The following is a 5,965-nucleotide window of genomic DNA, read 5'->3' on the forward strand; positions in this document are numbered from 1 at the left end:
GGCACATGGGCTTCAATAGTTGTGGCACGTGGGCTCAGTAGCTGCGGCGCATGGGCTTAGTTGCTCCGCGGCACGTGGGATCTTCCCGGACCGGGGCGCGAACCCGTGTCCCCTGCATCGGCAGGTGGACTCTCAACCGCTGCACCACCAGGGAAGCCCAAGTGTTAAGATTTAAAAAAGGAATAATTTCTGGGCTTCCCTGGTGGAAAAAAAAAAAAAAAAAAAATCTTAACACTTATACATTGCAAACTCGAGGTGGTGGCAGCTGCATTATGCAACTCTATACTACTGCTAGCTCTGTACTGTAGCCCTGTACTGCAATTGTCTTCTCCCAGTTAGTGGTTTGTCTTTTTTCTTCACGCCTTTTGATGAGGAAGTTCTTAACTTTAACATAATCCAAATTTATCAAAGTTTTCTATACCGTTTTGCTGATGTCATTTAATAAACACTTCCCTGAGATAGTAGAAAATTTTCCTTCAAAAGTTCTGATTTTACTTTTTCATTTTAAATTCTTTAATCGATTTGGAATTAATTTTTTGTGTTTGGGGCCCAACAGAGAACCAGTTGGTTCAGCTCATATGCCAGCTCTGTCATATATCAAGATTCCACATGTGCCTGGATTGTTTTTGGGCTCTCTAGGCTGTTTCATTTTCCCTCTCTGCCTATCCCTATACTAATATCCCGTAGTCTTAATTTTTATAGCTTCATAATAAATGTTGATATATGTAAGGATAAGTCCTTGAAACATGTTACTCTTCTTCAAGAGTGTTTAGGCTATGCTTTGTCCTTTGTTTTTCCATATAAATTTTAGCTTAGCTTGTAAACGTCCAGATAAAATCCTGTTGGAAAATTTATTAGAATTGCATTGAATTGATAGATGAATCTTCCACCCCATCTCTGTTCCCCCAGGAAGTAGCTCAAGAGATGTTTGTAGAAGGAATGAAGGTCTGATGATTGTCTCCAAAGTACATCTTATAAACAAACATTCAGTATATAGAGGTCAATGAATGAATGGGGGACAAAATGACTAAGATCGATCAGCACTTTCTTACTATTCAGCAACTGTCAGTAAAATTCTTCTTTGCCTGTTGTAATACACAAACCCACGACTCCATCCTCCTACTGAACATAAATCTATGACCAATTGGATTGCTTCTTGAAAATAAGTTTTCAGGAAGGCTCCTGGCCGCAGCGCAGGCAAAGAAACAGGCTATCTGACAGGTCAAGTGTCCGTGACCCCTCTGCCTCCCTAGGTGGAGCGGTCCAGGGCGACCGCGGTTGTTGTTTGGCCCTTGTCCCCGCGGCTTAGGGAACCAAGAAGAACTACAACTCCCGGCAGGCCGCGCGGCGCCCCGGCTTCACTAAGAGCAATCCGGAGGTGGCGGCAAGCAAAGTTCCCCGTGAACTCCCGCCACCAGGCTGCTGCTGGAAACCGGGCGCCGCGTCTCTGTTTCCCACGGGGTGAGTAGGGGCAGCTCCTCAGAGGCCCGCGGGGCGTGGGTAAGCCAGTATGGACGCGCCGGGCGCCCGCCTCTGCTGGGGCCTCCATCCGGGAGGGAACCCTGGGCCGGTGACCTTATCACCCGGGGCCCGGCGCGCGGCCACGTGACTCGGGTGACTGGCAGTGCCCCATCACCTCTGCGGCGACTCTCCAGCCTGGCTCACCAGTGGGCGGAAGCGTGCCGCAGTCCTCCGTGTAGGTAGAGCTGGAGCTGGAGGGAAGCAGCAGGTGGCTCACCCAGACCTCCTCAGCCTAGGTGGGCTGTGGGCTCCGAGGCGCAGGCGTCCGAGGCTGGAACGCAGGCTGGATCAGAGCAGGGGCGCGCAGATATCCTTGCCTTCCGCAGGGGCCTGGGCGACCCTGGAGCGCGCCGTATCTATAGCACTTGGCTGGGCCCTGAGCTTCCGGATCGCACAGTAAACGTGTGCTGATGACAGCGCTGTATGGATAGCAGCCTTTAGAAGACGCCTAGTACAACTCTCTCCCCAGGTTAAGTGGCATTTCCTTTATACTAACTAGGAAGTCATTTAGTTCAACAGGTACTTATTGATCACCTCCATGATTCTTGGCACTTAGTGGCTGCTCAGGAAATATTTGCGGAGTTGAAAGTGAATTAGACTTTATCTGTGCCTTCACACGTTTTCTTTAAGCAGTAGTTCTCAAACTTTAGCGTGCCTCAGAATCACCTGGAGGGCTTGTTACAACACAGAAACCTGGACCCCATCCCCCAAGTTTCTGATTCAGTAGGTCTGGGGTGGGGAGCTAGCATTTGCATTTCTAACATGCTCCTAGGACCTACGGATGCTGCTGGTCTGGGAACATACTTTGGAGTATCACTGTTTTGTAGGAAAAATTCCTGTGAACTTAAAGCACCAACTCGTCACTCCTGGTCCTGGGCCTTTCTGTCCTGGCTTGCCAGTTTAACTTCGGTAGTGATAGTAAGCATGTACGTATTACTTTGTTCACTGTTTCTTCCCCCACATTATATACAGATTTTCATGTAGTCTACACTTGTGTCAATTTTCCTGGGTTACATCATATTGTATCTTTGGCCATTTCTCAGCAGCCCTCAGGATGTAAACTTTGACCTCTGCTGGGAGAGTTTACATTTTTTCCCTTTCTGATATACACTTATTTTCTTTTCACACAAGGGACCTATAAGACAAGAATAGTGCTTGGTTCATGCATTTCCCCCCCCCCTCCCACCGCCAAACTCACTGAATAAACCATCTCAGTTTAGCTATCTACATCAGAGGTACTTCAGGGACCCACCTCAGGGCCCAGCAAGCCCTGTTCTCGTCCACCTTGTGCTCTCTTGGCTGGAGGAGACACAACTGTAATTCAAGTTCTGGCTGCATGACTTAGTAGCTTCCCAGCCAAGTTTCTACCTTTTCTAAAACTCAGCTTCCTGATCTGTAGAATGAGGCTCTAATAGGATGCACCCCAGGATGTAGTTGTGAGAGTTACATGAGATGTTTAAGCACTTGGCACTGTACATTTCCGGTTACAATCTCACTCACTCTTCTCCTCTTACCTGCTACTCACTCTTTGTGCTTGGTTTTCCACTGTTCTCCCTGAGTCCCCCTATCTCTGGATGAAGTAAGTGGAGAATTCCATTCCTTGCCTGGATGAGATTTATTTTTCCTGTCTACTCTGGGACTTTGGCATCAGTTGGGGATTCCTTTAATCAATATTGATTGAATCACCTTCTGGGCATCAAACACTAGGAAAGAGAGTGATTACATTTGGATTACATTCCTATCTACAGGGCAGGGCAGGGCAGGTTATAAACCTGCTCAGGTGAACTAGATGGTCCCTCAGCATTGATATGAGACATGATGGTATCATCCACCTTGGTTGCTTTTTATCTACATCAATAACCAGTTTTCCCTGAAAACCGGATCACTCTCTCCAAATGTATTATTGGGTCTTTTCCAGTCTTGGGAGCAGACCAAAAGAAATACTGCTCATTTGTCTAACGGTCTCTCTAGGAAATGGGAGGAGGAGCTGTGGTCACTTCATGGGATTAATGGGATTGGAGCCCTAAATTCTTTCCTCTGTGGCCATTCTCACCTGTGCACCAAACAGGGAGCAGTGATTCTAGGCTTACTGCTCTGTAATGTGGCATGAGGAGGAGGCAGCAGATAGATGGTAGCTGAAAAGGCCTAGCCCTGTGAACAGTAAGTGCTTGGTTCCCTATTTACTTCTGTACAGAGGGTGGAATTTCATTTGACCAAACTTTTAATTTGTAGAACTTCCCAGACTCTCCTCTTGCCTTGTCTCAATGCTTGCTATTATGTTTCCTGTGGTCCAGCGAGATGGATTCCATGCTCATCCTTGATTTGACAATAACACAGCTCTCCTAAATGTTTCATAGCCTGGAATTGGTGGTTTCTAGTGAGGTGCTTTGGTTGATCTGTGACATGCTGTTGATTTCCAGGGTGCCAAGCAGTGTCTTCCCTGTGCCTGGCACTGTTTGGGGCTGGTAGAGGGTCAGAAATTATAGTGACTGATGCAGTTACTTGAGAATGGGGTTAAGAATGTCGGGGATTGGAGGTCTGCGAGTCCCTGTCAGGAAGGTCACGTGCCATAAAGAGAAAGGGCTGGGCCTCTTGCCTTCCAAGATGACCCACACTCTGTCTATGGAGTGTGTATCTCCCTGAATAAACCTTCTTTAAAAAAAAAAAAAAGGGAAAGGGCTGAAGATCTACTCTGCCATTTACCAGCTGAGCCACCTGGGGCAAATCACTCACCCTCTCTGCTCCTTGGTTTTCTCATTTATACCTGGGTATGGTAGTAATATCTGTCTCACTTCACTGGGTTGTGTGGAATAACTAATGAGATAATGAGTGCAAAGGGCTGTGTAAAGATCAGTTATTGCTAATATTATTATCTAATGGTTAGGTTTTAGGGTCCAGTGGCCCCAGGCACCTCCCCCTCCCACCCCCAACCAAAAGAAAGGATGTGCTGTTACGAGAAACAACTCAGGTGAAAGTCAAAAAAGGCAAGTAAACAGAACAGGGCAGGTGATTCATTAGCAAAAGATTTAATAATGAAAGGTGTTTTTCATCGACATATTTCACGGCTGACAGGGTCTTTTAAAATTGCTACCCCGAGGGAAGCAACTCATTTACATGTTAAAGACTCACTGGCACCTTATGGAAAACTCCAGCTCCAGTCTATTTAGACACCGTTTGACTCCTATATCATCTATTTTATGTTTTTCAATTTCCACCTCCTTTATTACTGAGGACATTTGCATGAAAACTGGGTCTTGGGAGTTGTGTCTGCTTTGCTGCTGCTTCCCCACTCAGAGGTGGGCTTAAGGCTGGGGTGGCTTCATTGCCTAGAGGGACAGGCCTGGAGGATGGTGCAACCTGAGGAGGATGGGGCTTGGGGGAGGGAAGTCTGGGAGGGGTGTTGGGGGTGACTGGAGGAGGATGGCTGTCGAATTGTCAGCCCAAGTTTGTGATTCTCAACTGGGAACCTGTGTTGTTACTGACTCTGTACAGGTCTCATAGGGTATAGTTTACTCATTCATTAATTCATTCATTCAATAAATACTTTTGGAGCACCTGGTCCATGTGCTAAGCAAGGTTATGGCCAACTATAGCCTGCAGGCCAAATCTGACCACACCCAGTACTTTACATACTGTCTATGGCTGTCTTTTGCCTTGCACTACAATGCAGAGTTTAGTAGTTATAACAGAGATGTTACAGCCTGCAAAGCCAAAAATATTTCTATATGGTCCTTTACAGAAAAAGTTTGCTGACCCCTATTTTAGGCAGAGAGAATAGCAAGTGCAAAAGCACTGAGCCTGGAATGTGCCTGGCATGTTTGAGGAATAGCAAGGAGGCTGGTGCCATTGGGGTGAAGTGAGCAAGGGGGGACAGTGGAATGGCCTGAAACCCTGGAGGGAACTGGGGAGTCAGATCACGAAGGGCCTCGCAGGTCATGCCAAGGCCTTGGCTCTTTTGAAACCACATACCTCAGGTTGGGACTCGAACCCAATTGCACCTCAGATGGGATTCGAATCCAGCCAAAGCTCCTATTGGGACTTGAACCCACTGTCTTTTTTTTTTTTTAACATCTTTATTGGAGTATAATTGCTTTACAATGGTGTGTTAGTTTCTGCTTTACAACAAAGTGGATCAGTTATATATATACATATGTTCCCATATCTCTTCCCTCTTGCGTCTACCTCCCTCCCGCCCTCCCAATCCCACCCCTCGAGGTGGTCACAAAGCACCGAGCTGATCTCCCTGTGCCATGCGGCTGCTTCCCACTAGCTATCCACCCTACGTTTGGTAGTGTATATGTGTCCCTGCCACTCTCTCACTTCGTCACAGCTTACCCTTCCCCCTCCCCATATCCTCAAGTCCATGCTCTAGTAGGTCTGTGTTTTATTCCTGTCCTATCCCTAGTCTCTTCATGACATTTTTTTTCTTAGATTCCATATATAT

At 46.9% G+C, this 5,965-nt stretch overlaps 1 protein-coding gene across 6 annotated transcripts in view; it reads left to right on the forward strand.

Annotated features, from left to right (window-relative positions):
• The first annotated feature begins 1,378 nt into the window (after nucleotides 1–1,378).
• ADCK1 (aarF domain containing kinase 1) overlaps nucleotides 1,379–5,965 on the forward strand; it is a 115,185-nt gene continuing 110,598 nt past the window's right edge. For 5 of the 6 annotated variants that reach the window (XM_055088653.1, XM_055088654.1, XM_055088656.1 and 2 more), the window contains exon 1: nucleotides 1,709–1,990. The gene's annotated coding sequence lies outside the window, so the exon portion shown is untranslated. Of the gene's footprint in view, nucleotides 1,462–1,708; nucleotides 1,991–5,965 lie in introns of those variants that run through there. The other variant, XM_028496234.2, reaches the window with a different exon arrangement.

The sequence above is a fragment of the Physeter macrocephalus genome, chromosome 11 (genome assembly GCF_002837175.3).
Source record: "Physeter macrocephalus isolate SW-GA chromosome 11, ASM283717v5, whole genome shotgun sequence".
NCBI classification, from domain to species: Eukaryota; Metazoa; Chordata; class Mammalia; order Artiodactyla; family Physeteridae; genus Physeter; species Physeter macrocephalus.